The sequence below is a fragment of the Erinaceus europaeus genome, chromosome 16 (genome assembly GCF_950295315.1).
Source record: "Erinaceus europaeus chromosome 16, mEriEur2.1, whole genome shotgun sequence".
In the NCBI taxonomy this organism is placed as follows: domain Eukaryota; kingdom Metazoa; phylum Chordata; class Mammalia; order Eulipotyphla; family Erinaceidae; genus Erinaceus; species Erinaceus europaeus.
This window is the reverse complement of record NC_080177.1, coordinates 4073072-4093676: the sequence shown is the minus strand read 5'-3', so window position 1 is coordinate 4093676 and position 20605 is coordinate 4073072. Positions and strand designations below refer to the sequence as shown.

The following is a 20605-nucleotide window of genomic DNA, read 5'->3' as shown; positions in this document are numbered from 1 at the left end:
TTCCTGCCGGCCCGGCCCAGCCCAGCCCAGAGTGAGGCAGCTGGGGCGCCAGGGCAGCTCCCATGTGCACTTGATAAGACCTTTTTTTTGCCTCTAGGGTTGTTTCTGGGGCTCGGTGCCTGCACTATGAATCCGCTGCTCCTGAAGGCTGCTTTTTCCATTTTGTTGCCGTTGCTGTTGTTGGATAGGACAGAGAGAAATGGAGAGAGGAGGGGAAGACAGAGAGGGAGAGAAAGACACCTGCAGACCTGCTTCACCGCCTGTGATGCAGCCCCCCCACTGCAGGTGGGGAGCCTCGAACCGCGACCCTTGGCACTGGTCCTCGCACTTCGCGCCATTTGTATGTGCCTAACACCGTGTGCCACCACCCGACCTCCCAGAACTTTTTAAAGAGAAGGGAAAACCTCAACCCAGAAAGCCTCAGCGCTCTGCCACCAGGTGACCTGAGAGACACAGGCCCCGTCGAGAGGCCCCGTGACCATCCTCAGCGGGGGCCTCCAGGTCTCCAGGTCAGAGCTGCTGTGAGGCAGCTCCCCGGACAGTGCACCTGCTGCTTGTCACAGGCACAACCCAGGTTCAAGCCCAGCCCCCACCATATTGGCGGAGATTTGGTGCTGTGGTGTCTTGTCTTCTCTTCCTCTGTCCTTCTGTCTCTGGTCTCTCTCTCTCTCTAAGTAATATTTATTTATTGGATAGAGACAACCAGAAATCTAGAAGGAAAGGGGTGATAGAGAGAGAGAGGGAGATAGAGAGAGAGGCACCTGTAGCACTGATTTCACCACTCACAAAGGTTTCCCCCTTACAGGTGTCCCTTTACAGGTGGGGACCGGGGGCTCAAACCTGGGTCCTTGCACATCATAACATGTGCGCTCAACTAGATGCACCACCACCCGGCCCCACTGGTGTCTTTTCTATCTGGGGGAAAAAAAAGTTGACTTGTGTGTGAGGACCCAGGCTCAACACCCTCCACCCCCGCTCCCCACCTATAAGGGGACACACTTAACGAGCAGTGAGACAGGTGTCTATCTTTCTCCCTCTTTGTCTCCCTCTCCCCTCCCAATTTCTTCTCTTTCCTATCAAGTAAAGTAGAAAGAAAACAGAAAAAGGAAAAGATGGCTGCTGGGAATGGTAGTTTTTGTTGTGCTAGCACCAAGCCCTAGCTAACACTGGTGACAATAAATAAATAAGTTAAAACAAGTGAATTGGAACAGTAAGGCCCTGGCAGTGACAACAGACAAGGTACAGTAGTGTGAATTATTATTGTTGTCGTTGCCACAGGGTTATTGCTGGGGCTCAGTGCCTGCAGAACAAACCCATCATTCCTGGTGGATATTTTTCCATTTTATTTATTTATTTATTATTGGACAGAAACAGAGAAATTGAGAGGAGAGAGGGAGATAAAAAGGGAAAGAGATGGAGAAACACCCACAACCTGCTTCACCACTCCTGAAGCTTTCCCCCTGCAGGAGGGGACCACGGGGCTTGAACCTGGTTCTTTGCGCAGTGTAATGTGTGCACTCAACCAGCCACGCCACTGCCTGGCCCTGTTTGTTTTGTTTTAATTTGATAGGACAGAGAGACATGGCGGTGGGGGGGGGATTGGGAGGGAGGGAGGCAGAAGAGAGCCCTGCAGACCTGCAGGTGGGGGCTGGGAGCTTGAACCCAGTTCCTTGTTTGTGCAAGGTAACTCGCGCTCTACCAGGTGCGCCACCACCCAGCCCTCTGATGTTCTGTAAAAAACGTTGAAAAGCCCCTGTCTCCTCCAGAGTGGCAATGCTGCCTGGTAAATGTCCATGACCTCCTGGATTGTGGCAAGAAGCATCCTTTTGGGCTGGGAGACAGCATCATGGCAAGTCTGAGTTCCCAAGTTCAGTCCCCAACAACACCATAAACCAGAGATGACCAGGGCTTTGTTAAAAACAAATAAAATAATAATAATAAATTAGAAGAAGAGGCAGCAGCATCCTTGGGGAGATATCTTCGGCTTAGAATAGTCTTCCAGGGGCCAGGTGATGACACACCTGGTTAAGTGCTCACATTACAGTGCGCAAGGCCCCTGGTTCAAGACCCTGGTCCCCAGGGTCTCCTCCCTGCAGGAGGAAAGCTTCACAGGTGGTGACGCAGAGCTGCAAATGTCTGTCTCTTTCCCTCTTTCTCTCCCTCCTCCCTTCTCAATTTCTTTGTCTCTAGCCAATAATAAATAAAATAAATATATTTAATTTATATATTATAATATTATAATTAATAGTTAAATATATTCTTATTCTGGAAGCAGAGGTGGGAATTCACTGGGCCCCTCCCTTCCCCTGCACACACACAGGGCCCTCTGGGTCTGAGGAGTCCCTGCGACCTGGGCTGGCTTTCCCCAGCCTGGGAGCCAAGGGCAGTGACGGGCAGAGCCGAGCGGGCTGCTCCAGCGCCATCTAGAGGAGAGTCTGAGAATGGCTGCGATGTCTTGCTTACCCAGAGGCTGGGTGCCTGCAGGTTAGACTTTTGACAGCTACATGGTGGTTCTCTGAAACACAGTGCCAAGGGCTGGTGAAAAAGCTCACCCGTGGGGCTGGGCGGTGGTGCACCTGGCTGAGTGCACACATGACAGTGTGCGAGGACTGGGGAAGCTTCATCAGTGCTCAAGCAGGGCTGCAGGTCTCTCTCTTAGCCCCTCTCTTTCATCTCCCCCATCCCTCTCAGTTTTTCTCTCTGTCACTAACCAAAATAATTTTTAAAATATAGCTCACTTGGATAGTGCACTGCTTTGCCATGCATGCAACCCGGGTTTTCGCCCAGCACCCACTGCACTGAAGGAGTTCCATGTTTGTTCTCTCCCATTCACTCTCTCGACTGTATCTGAAAAATAAAACAGGTTGTTTTTTGGGGGGTGCTGGAGAACTAATGTGTTCTCTATGATATAATACCAGGTACATAAATTAAAATTCAGAGGCCAGGCGGTGGCACCCCTGGTTAATCACACAGACATTACAGTGCACAAGGACCCAGGTTCAAGCCCCTGGTCCCCACCTGCAGGGGAAAAGCTTCTCAAGTGGTGAAGCAGGGCTGCAGGTGTCTCTCCCTCTCTCTCCCTCTCTATTTCCTCTCCCCCTCTCAATTTCTGTCTCTATCCAATAATAAATAAATAAAAATTTTAAAAAATAAATTAAAATTCATAGGGGTCAAGCAGTGGTGTATGAAGTAAAGTGCACGTTGTGTGCAAGGACACAAATTCAAGCCCCCGGTTCCCACCTGCAGGGGAGAAGCTTCACAAGCAGTGGCGCAGCGCTTCAGGTATCTGTCCCTGTCTTTCAGTCTCTGTTAAAAGAAGGGGGCTGCTGGGAGCATCTCCACAACGCGGACTCTCCGTCAGTATCTGCTCCCCAGCCCAGGAAGGGATGTTGGTCTGGTTTGAGTTGGGTGTTTTGTGACTTGATATCCGGCACAATGCCTGGCCAGCAGTGGAGGCTCAGTCAGTATTTGCTCCTGGAAGGAATAAATAAGTGAGCTGACTTCTGTTCACATGGGGAGGACTCAGGACCAGGTTACTGTATTTATTTATTTTCCCTTTTGTTGCCCTTGTTTTTTTGTTGTTGTTATTGATGTCATTGTTGGATAGGACAGATAGAAATGGAGAGAGGAGGGGAAGACAGAGAGGGGAGAGAAAGATAGACACCTGTAAAGCTGTTTCACCACCTGTGAAGCGACTCCCCTGCAGGTAGGGAGCTGGGAGCTTGAACCGGGATCCTTGTGCCGGTCCTTGTGCTTTGCACCATGTGCGCTTAACCTGCTGTGCTACCACCCGACTCCCAGGTTTTTGTAGTTATACATCCAGTTGCCCCTGAGCAGAACAACTGGAGACAGTCAACAGGTATAGCGCACAGAGTTTTGGGAGTCCTGGGGTGGCTTCTGGGAACCTGCCTCACAAGGTCAGACAGGGCCACACCACCAAAGGCCAGAGCTGATCAGGGCTCTGGGCTCACTCTCTCTCATATATATGTTTTAAATATTTTATTGATTGATGAGAAAGATAGGAGAGAAAGAACCAGACATCACTCTGGCACATGTGCTGCCAGGGGCTGAACTCAGGTCCTCATGTTTGAGAGCCCAACACTTTATCCACTGCACCACCTCCCAGACCACTAACTTATTTTTAACTTCATTTTATCTGACAGAGCAGAGAGAAATTGGGGAGGGGAGATACAGAAGGAGAGAAAGGGGAGTCGGTGGTAGTGCAGTGGATTAAGCATACGTGGCGCAGCGTGCAAAGACCAGCTTGAGGAACCTGGTTCAAGCCCCCGGCTCCTCACCTGCAGGGGAGTCACTTCACAGATGGTAAAGCATATCTGCAGGTGTCTGTCTTTCTCTTCCCCTCTCTGTCTTCCCCTCTTCTCTCCATTTCTCTCTGTCCTATCCAACATTGACATCAACAATAATAAGTACAACAACAATAAAAAACAAGGGCAATAAAAAGGAAATAAATAAATACATATTTAAAAAGGAGAGAAAGACAGACACCTGCAGCAGTGCTTCACCACTCGTGAAGTTCCCCCCTACAGGTGGGAGCTGGGGGACTTGGGTCTCTGTGCATGGTAATGCATGCACTTAACCAGGTGTGCCACCACCTGGCCCCTAAATTTTTTTTTTATCATCTTTATTTATCTATTGGAGACAGCCAGAAATTGAGAGGGAAGGGGGGATGGGGTGTGGGCAGTGGCACACCTGGTTAAACACTCACATTACAGTGCACAAGGACCCCGGTTCAAGCCCCTGGACCCTGCCTGCAGGGGGAAAGCTTTGTGAGTGGTGAAGCAGGGATGCAGGTGTCTTGTCTGTCTCCATCTCTTTCTCTCCTCTCAATTTCTCTCTGCTTCCATCCAATAATAAATAAAATAAATTTAAAAAGAGAAACAGACAGACAGATACCTGCAGACCTGCTTCACCACTCCTGAAGCTTTCCCCCTGCAGGTGGGGGGACCAGGGTCCAGACCTGGATCCTTGTGCACTGTGATGTGTGTTCAGTCAGGTGCACCAACACCCAGCCCCTCTGTCTGTCTGTCTGTCTGTCTCTCTCTTTCTGTGTATCTTTTTCTCTCATTACAATAAAATATTTTTTAAAAGCAAGAAAAAAGAGTGAGCTTCAAGAACGGTGGGAGTAGGTTAGAGTGGAGAAGCGAGTGCAGAGACTCTGGGGGGGGGGATTTGGGGGCTGCCGGCAGAGCTCCAGGGACAAAGACCCCAAGACCAAAGCAGAATAGTGGGAGGTGGCCCTGGGAAGGCCGGAAAGGCGACCCAGGCCAAGATGCAATATGTATTTACCGCCTCCAGCGAGGGAGACGCAGAATATCATCGCTCTGGCACATTCGATGCTGGGCCTCGAACTCAGGTCCTCATGCTTGAAGAGCCCAGCCCTTTATGCACTGCCCCCACCCCATGACTTAGGTCTTGACAGATCTCACTGGAGCTTGTTTGTGGAGGAGCGAGGGTGGGAGTGAGCACAGAGGCAGGTGTAGTGGTCGAGGAGGAGTCACCAGGTGAGTCCAGAGCTCAGACCTGTTTGGAAGGTTGGGTCCGGGGGGGGGGGTCGCCATCAGTGGGGGTGGAGGGGACAACAGAATAAGCCAGGGCAGGGACAGCTGGGGAGGCCGGGGGTGAGAGTTCAGTCTGGCCGACGTGAAGTTGGAGGTCTCTCATCGGACAGCAAATGAAAACACCCAAATGGCAGTTAGATCTGTGAGTCGGGACAAGGTGAGGTCTGGAGCTCCAAGTTTAAATGTCAGTGATTGGGAGGAGCAGCAGAGGGAAGCTGAGCTGGGAGAGAGCCAGTCGGTCACGCCAAAGACTTCCACACCCGGGCCTCTGAGGCCCAGGTTCAGTCCCGTGGGCCAGAGCTCAGCAGTACTCTGGCTTAAAGAATCATCATCATTATCATCATTATTATAAAATGAAGAGCAATGGGAGTTGGGTGGTAGCGCAGCGGGTTAAGTGCTGGTGGCGCAAAGCGCAAGGAATGGCATAAGGATCCCGGTTCGAGCCCCGGCTCCCCACCTGTAGGGTAGTCGGTTTACAGGCGGTGAAGCAGGTCTGCAGGTGTCTTTCTCCCCTCCTCTCTGTCTTCCCCTCCTCTCTCCATTTCTCTCTGTCCTATCCAACAATGACGACATCAATAACAACAACAATAATAACTACAACAACAATAAAAAGACAAGGGCAACAAAAGGGAAAATAAAAATTTTTAAAAATAATAATAAAGAGCACTGAGCAAGAGCGAGTGGAAGCACTGGGGGGCCACCAGTGGAAGCCAGTGGCGGAGTGTTTCCGGAGGCGTCTGCTGAGCTGGACTGAGCCAGACGCCCCACCCCCGCCCCCACTCCCACCCCCGAAGAAAGGGATCAGGCGACAGTGAGGGCCCAGGGCTCAAGGCTCCTTCCCACTGAGACCAAGTGACATCCGCTCTGAGGCCTAGCACCGGGCCTGGGCCTGTCTCCTCATTGCTCTCCTCTGAGACTGGGGACCTGGGGCAAACTCAGACCCTCTCGCTGCCTCTGCCTCTGCCTCTGCCTCTGCCTCTGCCTCTGCCTCTGCCTCTGCCTCTGCCTCTGCCTCTGCTGTGATGGCCATCTTTGTTTATTTACTTAAAACACTGCACTGATTCCTTTTCTTTCTTTTTTTAAATATTTTTATTTTATGTATTATTGGATAGAGACACAGAGAAATTGAGGTGAGGAAGATAGAAAGAGGGAAAGAGCCAGAGAGAGACCTGCAGCCCCGCTTCCCCACTTGTGAAGCTTCCCCCCTGCAGATGGGGACTGGGAGCTTGAACCCAGGTATTTGCACATGGTAATGTGTATGCTCAACCAGGTGTGCCACTCCCCAACCCATGATTTATTCTCATAGGGAGAGAGACAAGAGACCCTTGCTTTGTCCCAGCATATGGTGATGTGGGGACTGAACCAGAGGCCTCGGGCACACGAGCCTGGTGCACCACTGCTGTACACCTCCCCTGCCCCTGACCGTGCGTAAGAAAAGAGTGTCACGAGAGTTGGGCAGTAGCGCAGCACATTAAGCGCAGGTGGTGCAAAGCACAAGGACTGGCATAAGGATGCCGGTTCCAGCCCCCGGCTCCCCACCTGCAGGGGAGTCGCTTCACAGATGGTGAAGCAGGTCTGCAGGTGTCTGTCTTTCTCTCCCCCTCTCTGTCTTCCCCTCCTCTCTACATTTCTCTCTGTCCTAGCTAACAACTATGACATCAATAACTACAACAATAATAACTACAACAGTGAAAAACAAGGGTAACAAAAGGGAAAATAACTATTAAAAAGTATTTATAAAATTAAAAAGGTAAAAAAGAAAGATTAGGATATAGTAGTTCTACAAATGACCTTTATGCCTGAGACTCTGATTTCCCAGGTTCAATCCCTGGCACCACCATAAGCCAGAGTTAAGCAATGCTCTGGTCTTTCTTCCTGTGTATCTCTTTCATTAAAATATCTAAAAAAGGGGAGTTGGGTGGTAGCGCAGCAGGTTAAGTGCACGTGGCACAAAGCATAAGAACCGGCATAATGATCCTGGTTCGAGCCCCCGGCTCCCCACCTGCAGGGGGTCACCTCACAGGCGGTGAAGCAGGTCTGCAGGTGTCTTTCTCTCCCCTTCTCTGTCTTTCCCTCCTCTCTCCATTTCTCTCTGTCCTATCCAACAATGACAACATCAATAACAACAACAATTAAAAAAAAACAAGGACAACAAAGGGAATAAATAAATACTTTTAAAAAGTTTTAAAAATACCTAAAAAAGAAAGAAAGAAACAAACATTGGATTGCTGGGAAAGTCATGACATATTTTTCTCTGTTTTATCTTTCTCTCCCCCTCTCTGTCTTCCCCTCCTTTCTCCATTTCTCTCCTATACAACAGTGACATCAACAACAACAACAATAATAATAACCACAACAATGATAAAACAACAAACAAGGGCAACAAAAGGGGGAAAAGTAGTCTCTAGGAGCAGTGGATTCATGGTGCAAGCATCAAGCCCCAGCAATCACCCTGGAGACAAAAAAAATTAAAGAAGAAGAAAAGAAAACTAAAGAAAGAAAATGGCCATGGGGGCAGGGGACTAATAATGTCGGTGCTGAGCCTCAGCAATCACCCTGGTGACAATTAAAAAAAATTAAACTAATAAAATTAAAATGGAAGTAAGTTTCAGGAATATAAGTGCATATGTTTGAGCACCAGGTTTGCATCCCTTGCGCCTGAGAGGTCCCAGGTTCAATCCCCGGTACACACATAAGCCAGAACTGAGCAGTATTCTAGTGTTAAAAAAAAAAAACACTGTCATACCAGACACTGGCAAGGAAGCCGTGAAACCGGATCTCTGTGCATTCCCAGGAGAAATGTAAGAGGGAAAGTCATTCTGGAAGACAGTCTGGCCGTCTCCTAGAAAAAAGTAACACAGCTACATCAGGCCCCAGTGACGGCACTCCTGGATGTTTGTCTCACAGAAATGGAGACCTGTTTTCACAGAAAGACTCAAACGTGCATGCTTATAGCAGCTTTATCCACGAGAGCCCCAAGCTAGGACACCCCCTGAGTGTCCCCCGGCAGGGAGGGCAGAGATAGACTGGGGAGCCACCAAGGCCCACCACCAGGCCTGAGGTGTCTGTGTGAGTAGCCACCAGCCTCCAGAGGACTTGGTGTGGACTGAGGAACATCGGCCTCAAAAGTAGGAAATGCTGGAAAGACAGCATAGTAGTTATGCAAACAGTCTTTCATGCCTGAGGTTCCGAGGTCCCAGGTTCAATCTCCTGCACCACCATAAGCCAGAGCTGAGCAGGGCTCTGGGGAAAATAAATATTTTTCAAAAGGAGAGTTGAGAGAGGAGGGAAGTGAGTGCAGCAGTGAGAGGACTGCGTGAGGGGCCCTGGCTTGGTTATAAATAGCCGGTGAAGCAGGTCTGCAGGTGTCTGTCTTTCTCTCCCCTTCTCTGTCTCCCCTCCTCTCTCGATTTCTCTGTGTCCTATCCAACAACAATGATAATAACAACAACAACAACAAGGGCAACAAAAGGGAATAAATATATTTTTTAATTAAATAAATATCCTCAGAACTCTTAAAGAGAAACAGAGTACTAACTCAAATAGTTCTATAAACCAAACAAATTCAATGAGACATCAATGGGAAAATTAACCAGCTAAAAAAATTAATGAGGGAGGGGGGTTGGGCGGTAGCGCAGCAGGTTAAGCGCACATGACAGAAAGCACAAGGACCGGCATAAGGATCCCGGTTCAAGCCCCCAGCTCCCCACCTGCAGGGGAGTCGCTTCACAGGCGGTGAAGCAGGTCTGCAGGTGTCTGTCTTTCTCTCCCCTCTCTGTCTTCCCCTCCTCTCTCCATTTCTCGCTGTCCTATCCAACAAGGGCAACAAAAGGGAAAAAATGGCTGTCAGAAGCAGTGGCTTGGTAGTCGATAACCCTGGAGGCAAAAATACATAAAGAAAGCTTTAAAAAAAATTTAAAGAGAAGAAGAAGAAGGAAGGGAAGAAGGAAGGACGCAGGAGAGATGACTGACACCACAAACCAACTTGACCCACCTGCCAGTTGCAGAGGACACGGCATGTCTTGTCACCAAGGTTATTGCCGGGGCTCAGCCCTGCCATTGTTTCCTTTTTGATAGAGGATGAGAGAGAAGAGGAGACACCAGCAGCCCTGCCTCACCGCTCATGAAGTTTCCCCCTGCAGGTGGGGACCGGGGGCTTGAACCTGGGATCCTGCACATGGTAATGTGCACGCTCAGCCAGGTGCAGCACTAGCCAACTCTAGCCCCTCAGACTGACTCTTATCATAGAGAGAGACAGACAGAAAGGCAGAAGGAGAGAGGGAAAGGCGGGCACAGCACCGAAGACAGAGAAGCCAGGCCACACGTGGTGCCTCACACTCGCCTGCCCTGTGCTGTGACAGCAGCTTTCTCCCCATCACACAATAAACACTGAAAAACACACTTTCCAGGGGGCCCACACTTTCCCACACGCAGGGACCCCGGGACACCATGTGGAGGCACAAAGGGGAAACTTAAGGAGGGTCTAGCGGTAGCGCACCTGGTTAACCTCACATAGTACTAAGCGCAAGGACCCATGCAAGGATCTGGGTTTGAGCCCCGCTTCCCATCTACTGAGGGTACACTTCACGAGCGGTGAAGCAGGTCTGCAAGTGTCTTTCTCTCTCCCTGTCTCCTCCTCCTCTCAATTTCTCTCTACCCTATCCAATAAAATGGAAAAAAAAAAAAAATAGCTGCCAGGAGCAGTGGATTCGTAGTGTCAGCACTGAGCCCCAGCGATAACCCTGGAGGCAAAAAAAAAAAAAAGAAAAAGAAAGAAAAGAAAGCTGAGGAGTGGTGGAGCCGTGCTGCAGTGTCTGTCTCTTTGTTTCTATCCGTCTCTCACCTCTGTCTGGAAAAAAAAGGAGGGAGCGAGGGAGGGAGGGATGGAGAAAGAAAAAGGAGTCTACGAGGAGTGGTGGACTCACAGATGGGAAACCCTGGTGACAAAAATAAATAAATAAAATGAAATCATACACTAGAAAACCACCACTTGTCAGTGACAACCTGAACTGGAATCGGTGTATTACACCAAAGTCAGACTCTGGGGTGGGTGGGTGAGGAGAATTACAGATTCAAGAAGGATGACAGAGGACCTAGTGGGGGTTGTATGGAAAACGGAGAAATGTTACGTATGCACAAACTACTGTATTTACTGTCGAATATAACACATTAATTCCCTAATAAAGAAATTGAAAAAAGAAAGGGAAAAAAAAAGTCCAAAAATGAGGCTGGCAGGCTTTTTCTGTGGCTAGTTGAGACTCTGGCATATGCTTTGCATCCAAATGTGTTTTGAGGCAGAGAGGATGGGCCTCTCCCTGTAACGCTCTGTGAGCGGAACATGCATTTCAGAGAATTTGAGTACAGTGTCCCCCTTGGGGCGCACCTGATTGAACACACACATTACCATGCCCAAGGACCCGGGTTCAAGCCCCTGCTCCCCTGTCAAGCTTCACGAAGAGTGAAGCAGTGCTGCAGGTGTCTCTCCCCCTCTTTTTTTTTTTTCCTCCAGGGTTATTGCTGGGCTCGGTGCCTGCACCATGAATCCACTGCTCCTGGAGGCCATTTTTCCCCCTTTTGTTGCCCTTGTTGTTGTAGCCTCATTGTGGTTATTATTGTTGCCATTGTTGATGTTGTTCGTTGTTGGATAGGACAGAGAGAAATGGAAAGAGGAGGGGAAGACAGAGGGGGGAGAGAAAGACAGACACCTGCAGACCTGCTTCACCGCCTGGGAAGCGACTCCCCTGCAGGTGGGGAGCCGGGGGCTCGAACCGGGATCCTTATGCCAGTCCTTGCGCTTTGCGCCACATGTGCTTAACCCACTGTGCCACTGCCTGACCCCCTCCCCCTCTTTTTTTAATTAAAATTTTTTTAAATTATCTGTTTATTGGATAGAGACACCTAGAAACTGAGGGAAGGAGGAGAGAGACAGAGAGACACCTGCAACCCTGCTTCACCACTCGCAAAGCTTTCCCCCTGTAGGTGGGGACTAGGGGCTTGAACCCTGGTCCCTGCACACTGTAACATGTGCACTCAATCAGGTGCGCTACTACTGGACCCCTCTCCCTCTCTGTCTCACTCTTCCACCTCAGTTCTCTGTCTCTATCCAATAATTAAAGAAGACATTGATAAAAAAAAAAATTTAAAGATGTCCTCTTTTGATTTGTTTTTACTATTAAAAGCCACTCTTAGTGTTGCTGAAGGTCCCAGAGGGTAACTCACCATGGACGTGTCCGACTTGCTTAATCAGCACCAAGCTTTCGCCAGCTGACCAGCCGGTGCGACCCTGTGAACACGACCCCGACACGGAAAGCACAAAACAGACCAGCAGAGCTTAATCTGTTTGACCTCCTTAAAAAAATATGACACGACAGTCTTAAGTTTGCAGCTTATCAGAAATCCCTGAGATGAGCAGCCTCGAAACTTCAAAAGGTCTCCCACATTTTCGACCAGGTCAAAGACCGAATGCATCAAAGATTTAAATATTAAACTCAGACGCTGGGGCAGCGGATCGTGTCAGAACACGCACACCTTACACACAGGCCTCAGGGTCGGCCCGCCCTGCCAGAGAGCTCAGTAAACAAAAGAAACAGAGCCCCCCGGTGGCTGCGTGACAGTTTGCTACCTGGTGGTCCCTCTGCCAACCAAACATGGCTCTCATAGAAACAGGGCCAGCGGCTGAGTTACCATGCACAAGGACCCGGGTTTAAGCCTCTCCCCCCCCACAGTGAGGTGGGAAGGCTTCACAAACGATGAAGTAGGGCGGGCTCTGAGTGCCTGGTTTCTTGTTTTCTGTTTTTGCCTACAGGGTTATCGCTGGGGCTCGGTGCCAGCACCATGAATCCACCGCACCTGGAGGCTGTTTTCCCTTTTGTTGTTGTTGTTGTTGCCCTTGTTGTAGTTGTTATTGTTGTTGTAGCTGTTGTTGGATAGGACAGAGAGAAATGGAGAACGGAAAGGAAGACAGAGGAGGAGAGAAAGACAGACACCTGCAGACCTGCTTCACCGCCTGTGAAGTGACTCCCCTGCAGGTGGGGAGCCGGGGGCTCGAACCAGGATCCTTATGCCGGTCCTTGCGCTTTGCGCCACCTGCGCTTAACCTGCTGCGCTACTGCCCAGCCCTGAGTGTCTGTTTTTCTCTCTCCTTCCCTCCTCTATCTCCCCTCTCAATTTCTCCTGGTCCTATCAAATAAAGAGAGTAATATATATATATATATATATATATATATATATATATATATATATATATATATATATGAAAAGAAAAAATATAAACTCACCAAGGATGAGTAAGAACAAGGGACTTGGACATGTGAGGCCCTTGGCTTCCTCTCTTCTTCTTCTTCTAGCGTTTGCCCTTCTTCCGTAGCCAGTCAACAGCGTCAGGTTGAGCCTGATGTAAAGTTTTGAGACCTTTGAATCTGGAGAGGTGGCAGTCGTTGACTATGTGTGTCACAGTCTGTCTGGAGCCGCAGGGGCAGTTCGGGTCGTCTCTGGCTCCCCAGCGATGGAACATAGCGGCGCACCGGCCATGGCCTGTTCGATAGCGATTGAGGAGGGCCCAGTCATAACGTGCTAGGTCAAAGCCGGGTTGACACTCGCAGGGGTCTGTGATGAGGTGTTTGTTCTTTACCTCAGCTGACTGCCAACTCTGTTTCCAAGAGACTGGAACAGAGAAGTTCAGTGTAGGCGTAGGGGACCAGATTGGGTGACGAGACGTCAAGCGTTGGACAGGGTGGGCGAAGATCTCCGCGTATATTGGCAGGTCCGGTCGAGCGTAGACGTGGGAAATGAACTTAGATGATGCCGCATCCCGACGAATATCTGGCGGGGCGATGTTGCTAAGAACTGGCAGCCATGGAACCGGGGTGGAACGGATGGTTCCAGAAATGATCCTCATGGAGGAGTATAATTTGGAGTCGACCAAGTGGACATGGGGGCTACGGAACCATCCTGGGGCACAGTATTCTGCAGTGGAATAGCATAATGCCAGAGATGATGATCATAGTGTGGAAGCGCTCGTGCCCCATGAGGAGCTGGCCAGTCTTGCAATGATGTGATTCCTCGCGCCCACCTTTGCTGCAGTTTTTATGAGATGTTCGTGAAATGACAGGGTGCGATCGAGAGTAACACCAGGATAGACTGGCTGGGCTTCATGCCGGATTCTCCTACCGCCAAGCTGCACATTAAGCTCACGCGAGGCCGAGGCATGGTGTAGATGGAAAACAGATGATACCGTTTTTGCAGTGCTAGGGATTAGTCGCCATTTTTTACAGTCATCAGATATCAGAGATATGTCTTTCGTGAGCGTTTCCTCGAGGATGTCGAACTTGGATGCCTGAGTTGCACAGCAGATGTCATCGGCGTAGATGAACTTCCTCTCTGAACCTACAGAAAGGATGAAGCAGTGCTCTGGTCTCCCTCTCTCTCCCACTTGTTTTATTCTCTCATACAAGTAAATCGCGAAGAATCTACAATCAAGAATGCCAGATCATAAAGACTTGAGGGAGGGGCCAGGCAGGGGCGCACCTGGTTAAGCGCTCACACTACAGTGCTCGAGGACATGGGTTCAAGCCACCTGCAGGGGGGAAGCTTCACAAGTGGTGAAGCAAGGCTGCAGGTGTCTCTCTGCCTCTCTCCCTCTCTATCTCCCCCTCCTCTCTCAATTCCTCTCTGTCTCTAGCCAAGAATAAATTAATAAATGTAAAAATAAAAAGTACTAGAGGAAGCTGTAAGGAAAGGTGTAATAAAGTGAAAGAATGAGGGAAGTTGAAATATGACAACTCTGAAGCCATAAAAGATTGAAAAATTAGGGTTTGGACGGTGGTGCACCAGGTCAGGCACACACATCACCATTCGTCAGGACTGGGGTTCAAGCCCCCACTCCCCACCTGAAGGGAAGCTCAGCAAGCAATGAAGCAGATCTGCACCAGATCTCTCTCTCTCTCTCTCTCCCCCTCTCTCCCTCTCCCTCTCTCCCTCCTTCCCTCTCTCTCTCCCTCCCTTTGTATTTTGCCCTCCCTTCTTAATTTTTTATCTTTATTAATTAATTTATTTACTTACTTATTTTATTGATGAGAGGGATACGAGGAGAGAGAAAGAACCAGACATCACTCTGATACATGTGCTGCCAGGGATTGAACTCAGGACCTCATGCTTGACAGTCCAAAGCTTTATCCATTGCCGCACCTCCCTGACCACTTGCTTTTACTTTTTTATTTATTTATAAAATGGAAATACTGACAAGACTATAGGATAAGAGAGGTACAACTCCACACAGTTCCTACCACCAGAACTCTGTATCTCATCCCCTCCCCCTGATAGCTCTCCTATTCTTTATCCCTCTGGGAGTATGGACCCAGGATCATTATGGGATGCAGAAGGTGTAACTGCTTCCCCGCTGAGCTGAACATAAGCGTTGGCAGCTCGATCCATACTCCCAGCCTGTCTCTCTCTTTCCCTAGTGGAGCGGGAACCTGGGGAGGTGGGGCTCCAGGACACATGGTGGGGTAGTCTTCCCAGGGAAGTCTGTTTGGCATCATGGTAGCATCTGGAACCTGGTGGCTAAAAAAGAGTTAAGATACAAAGCAAAACAAATTGTTGACAAATCATGAACCTAAAGGCAAGAATATTACAGATGAATTTTTATGGTCTCCATTTTGGGAAAAGCTGGTAGGTCTATTTTAGGTATATTCCAAGGGGCCCATGACTTTACCAGATTTTGCCTGATCCTGACAGCTAGTATGCAGGTGGACCCAAGTTACTGTCTGTGGAGATGGTGTATAGTTGGAACCCTTCTCATTTCTTTCCTCTCTTTCTCTCTCTCTCTTTTTAAGCTCTCCTAGATGGTTTTTATTTTTTACAGCCCTCTTAATTTCTTTTTTCTTAAATATTTATGTATTTATTCCCTTTTGTTGCCCTTGTTTTATTGTTGTAGTTATTATTGTTGTTTTTATTGATGTCGTCATTATTGGACAGAGAGAAATGGAGAGAGGAGGGGAAGACAGAGGAGGGGAGAGAAAAACAGACACCTGCAGACCTGCTTCACCTCCTGTAGAGCAACTCCCCTGCAGGTGGGGAGCCGGGGGCTCGAACTGGGCTCCTTATGCTGGTCCCTGTGCTTTGCTGCCACCTGTGCTTACCCTGCTGTGCTACCGCCCGACTCCCACCCCTTTTAATTTCTGTCTGTTCTATCAAAGAGAGAGAGAAAGAAAGGGAAAAATGGCCTCCAGGCACAGTGGATTCCTCATGCAGGTACCAAGTCCTAGCCATAACCCTAGTGGTAATAAAAAAGATTGAAGGGGGTCGAGCAGTAGTGCAGCAGGTTAAGTGCAGGTGGCACAAAGCGCAAGGACGGGCGTAAGGATCTCGGTTCGAGCCCCTGGCTCCCCACCTGCAGAGGAGTCACTTCACAGTATCTTTCCTCCTCTCTGTTTTCCCCTCCTCTCTTGACTTCTCTCTGTCCTCTCCAACAACAATGGCATCATTAAGAACAATAATAATAACAATAACGATAAAACAACAAGGACAACAAAAGGAAAAAAGTAGCCTCCAGGAGCAGTGGATTTGTAGTGCAGGCACTGAGTCCAGCAATAACCCGAGAGGCAAAAAAAAAAAAAAAAAAAAATGAAAGGGCATAAAAGTAAATAAGGGCTTGGGAGATACCTGTGGTGGTTCTGCTAAAAGACTCTCATGCCTGAGGCTTGACGACCTGAGACCCTAGAGGTGGCCCAGTGGAACAAAAGCCTTGAAGTCTGTGGCATGAGCTCCCAAATTTGATCCTCAGCATTGCATGTGCCAGAGTGATGCTCTCATTCTCTCCCCTGTCCACTTCTTCTCTCTCCTTTAGAAAATAAAATCTTAAAGCAGAAGAAAAAATTACTGTAGTATACTGAGTCACAAATGTGGTCGGGAGGTGGTGCAGTGGATAAAGCACTGGACTCTCAAGCATGAGGTCCCGAGGTCAATACCCAATAGCACATGTACCAGAGTGATGTCTGGTTCTTTCTCTCTCTCCTCCTATCTTTCTCATTAATAAATAAAATCTTTATTTAAAACAAAAGTCACAAATAAGGGCTGGGGAGAGAGGATAATGGTTCTGCAAAAGACTCTCCAACCTAAGGCCCCAGGTTCAACCCTCAGCACCACCATTAACCAGAGCTGAGTAGGGCTCTGGTGGAAAAAAAAAAAAGAATCATAAATAAGCAACTAATTATTCTTCAGGGAAAAAGAGGAAAGGGTGTGAGAAGACAAGTCGCTGCAGAGAAAATAAATTTTCTGGGGGCTGGGAGGTGGTGTACCCGGTTAAGCATAGGTAGTACTAAGCACAAGGACCTGGGCTAGGATCTGGACTTGAGCCCCCGCTCCCCACCTGCAGGAGTAGGGGTGGGGGTTGCTTCCCAAGCAGCAAAGCAGGTGTGCAGGTGTCCTTTTTTCTCCCTCTCTATCTCTGCTCCCCTCTCAATTTCTCTCTGACCTATCCAGTAAAAAGGGGGGAAGAAATTAAAAGTAAAATGGCCGCCAGGACCCTGGAGGCAAAAGAAAGAGAGAGAAAGAGAGCATGAAAGAAATTTGTATCCTAATGTCTTGTAATAAAATATGTACAAACTTATAATAAGGAGCATTAAAGTGGGCCGGAAGCTAGCTCACCCAGTGGGGCACCCCGCCTGGGTCAGTCCTGCCTGACTTCACAAGGGGGTGCGTGGCAGGCATGAGGAGCTCAGGAGCTGTGCTGTCCCTCCCTCTCTGTCCCTTTCTTGAAATAAAAAGAATGCAAAGCCCAAGCCCAGTGGAATTACACAGCTACGAGGCCTGGCTACCACCACAAGAAAGGCTACCCCAAAAGCCCTCAAATCAAAAGTACATCAAACACCATTTCCTCCTGTCAGACTGGCAAAGATAAAACACAATGCTTTGTCACCACAGGGAAGGGATAGTGGGCGCCTTCAGGTCCTGCCGACAGGCTGTATACGGGCACGTCATCTCTCAGAGCCAGTTCACAAAACTGTCAAGTCAACCCCACGTGTACAGCTGGCCGTTTCACTTGCAGAGACTTCTCTTTTTATCTTTTTATTTTCTTTTCATCATCATAACTATCATCATTGTTATTTTGGTAGGTCAGAGTGAAATGAGAAGGAAGAGGGGAGACAGAAGAAAGAGACAGAGCCAGGCAGGGGTGCCCCTTCTGAATGAACACGTTACTCTGCACAAGGATCCAGGTTCAAACGCTCTCTCCACACCGGCAGGGGGAGTGTCATGAGTGGTTGAAGCAAGCCTACAGGTGTCTTCTGTATCTCTCTCTCTCTCTATCTTCCTCTCCCCCTCTCAGTTTCTCCCTGTCCCATCCAATAAAACAGAAAAGGAGGGAGTTGGATGGTAGCGCAGTGGGTTAAGCACAGGTGGCACAAAGCACAAGGACCAGCATAAGGATCCTGGTTCGAGCCCCCGGCTCCCCACCTGCAGGAGAGTCGCTTCCCAAGCAGTGAAGCAGGTCTGCAGGTATCTGTCTTTCTCTCCCTGTCTCTGTCTTCCCCTCCTCTCTCCACTTCTCTCTGTCCTATCCAACAACAATGATATCATTAATAACTACAAAAGGGCAACAAAAGGGAATAAATATTTTTAAAATTTATAAAAAAAAAAAAAGGAAGAAATGCCTACCAGGGCCCGGGGGCTTAACCACACATCCTTGCACACGGTAACATGTGCACTCACCCAGTGCACCACCTGGCCCCCAGGGATTTCTCTTACAGTCACAGTCATATAAGTAAAATAAAATCTCTGTAATGGCCTGGCAGGTGACACAGCAGTGGGGCCCAGGCCATGCAGGCAGGTGGTCCTGAGTTCTGAGACTGGGCAGTGGAGCACCAGGTTGAGTGACTCATTACCATGTGCAAGGACAAGGGTTCAAGCCCCCAGTCCCCACCTACAGTTGGGTAAGTTTCACAAGCAGTGAAAGCAGAGGTGCAGGTGTCTCTGTTTCTTTCTTCCTCCCTCCCCTCCTCTCTCCTCAATTTCTCTCTGTCCTATCAAGTAGAAAATAATTTAAAAACAAAAACCAAAACAACAAGGGAGTCCTGAATTCAGTCCCTGAGCCACATGTGCCGGAGTGGTGCTCTGGCTCTTTCTCTGAGTAAACAGATACATCTTTTAAAAATGTCAATCAGACAAGCACGTCAGTAACACTTATTCTCATGGCTTCTGAGAGTGGAAGTCTCTGTCAAGAAGAGAAGCCCCGGCCACGTCCCCCAGGGGTGAGCTGGAGCACAGGTAGCAGGGCTTCAGTGTGGCCACAGGCCGGCATCAGGCCTGCGGTGTCACCACAGGACAGCCCGTCCCTGTGGCCCATGGGCAGAGGGCCGACGGTGCTTTCCAGCCAGGAAAGAAATCAGGTGCAAGTTTGCTGCAAAATCTGACAGGCCCGTCGGGCTGAGTGGTAAGGATGCAGACAGGCCTCACTTGGTGATCTTTGTGCTTTTGCAAGTACGTTTGAAATAGTGAATTTAATATGTATATGTATATGTATATGTTAGTGATTTAATACTGATTTACAGAACTATAAGGTATCAGGTACAATTCCACACCTTTCCCACCACCAGAATTCTGGGGCCCCGTTCCCTCCACTGGAAACTGCAGTAGTTCTGCCAAGATCGTAGATATGTGTTGACTACTATTTCTATCACTATATTGATATATTTGCCTCTTTTTACCTATGGCCCTGCCTTCTCTTCCTTTTTAAAAAAAGTTTTTATTTATTTATTGGATAGAGACAGTCATAAATTGAGAGGGAAGGGGGTGGTAGAGAGGGAGAGAGACCCCTGCAGCCCTACATCACCACTCACAAAGCTTTCCCCCTGCAGGTGGGGACCGGGGGCTCGAACCTGGGTCCTTGTGCATTGTAACAGGTGCTCTCAACCAGGTGCACCACCTCCTGGCCCCCTTCTCTTCCTTTAAAAAAAATTTTTTTTTGTATTTATATTTGTTTTTCCCTTTTTGTTGCCCTTGTTTTTATTGTTGTTGTAGTTATTGTAGTTGATGCCGTTGTTGTTGGATAGGACAGAGAGAAATGGAGAGAGGAGGGGAAGACAGAGAGGGGGAGAGAAAGACAGACACCTGCAGACCTGCTTCACCGCCTGTGAAGTGACTCCCCTGCAGGTGGGGAGCCGGGGGCTTGAACCGGGACCCTTCCGCCGGTCCCTGCGCTTTGCGCCACGTGCGCCTAACCCGCTGCCGACTCCCCTTCCCTTCCTTTTTAAGGTCCTTTTTCTTCCTTCCTTTTCTCCCCTTTCTCTTCCTTTTCACCTACTTCTGAGTGTTCTGCCTTCCCTGCCCCTCCACCTCCCATGGACTTGGAGTTGAGAGCCCTCTGGTCATCTTCCCCTAACATTTTTCCCCCTCTGGGAGTATGGACCAAAACTCTATGGCGTGCAGAAAGTGGGGGGTCTGGCTTCTGTAATTGCTTCTCCGCTGGACATGGATATTGGCAGGGGGATCCATACCCCAAGGCTGTTTCTGTCTTTCCCTGGTGGGGCAGGGTTCTAGGGAGGTGAGATTCCAGGACACACTGGGGAGGTCATCTGGCCTGGGATGTCAGGATGAAGTCATAGCAGCATCTGCAACTTGCTGGCTGAAAGGCGATAAGATATAAAGAGGGACAAAATGGGGAGTTGGGCGGTGGATTAAGCACACGTGGCGCAAAGCGGGAGGACCGGCGTAAGGATCCCCATTTGAGCCCCCAGCTTCTCACCTGCAGGGGCGTCGCTTCACAAGCCGTGAAGTAGGTCTGCAGGTGTCTGTCTTTCTCTCCCCCTCTGTGTCTTCCCCTCTTGTCTCCATTTCTCTCTGTCCTATCCAATAATGATGACAATAAGAATAATTACAACAATAAAGCAACAAAGGCAACAAAAGGGAATTAATTAATTAGTTAATTTTAAAAAAAGAGGGACAAAATATCTGAAACAGGAACCCAAAGGTAGGAATAGAGCAGATGGGAATAGGGGTCTTAGGGTGGATGGAAGCTAAGAAGTCTATTT

General features: G+C 49.0%; 1 protein-coding gene across 3 annotated transcripts in view; it reads left to right on the top strand.

Moving 5' to 3' along the window:
- ZNF609 (zinc finger protein 609) overlaps nt 1–20605 on the top strand; it is a 174952-nt gene that overhangs the window by 142982 nt on the left and 11365 nt on the right. The gene's annotated exons all lie outside the window — the stretch shown is intronic.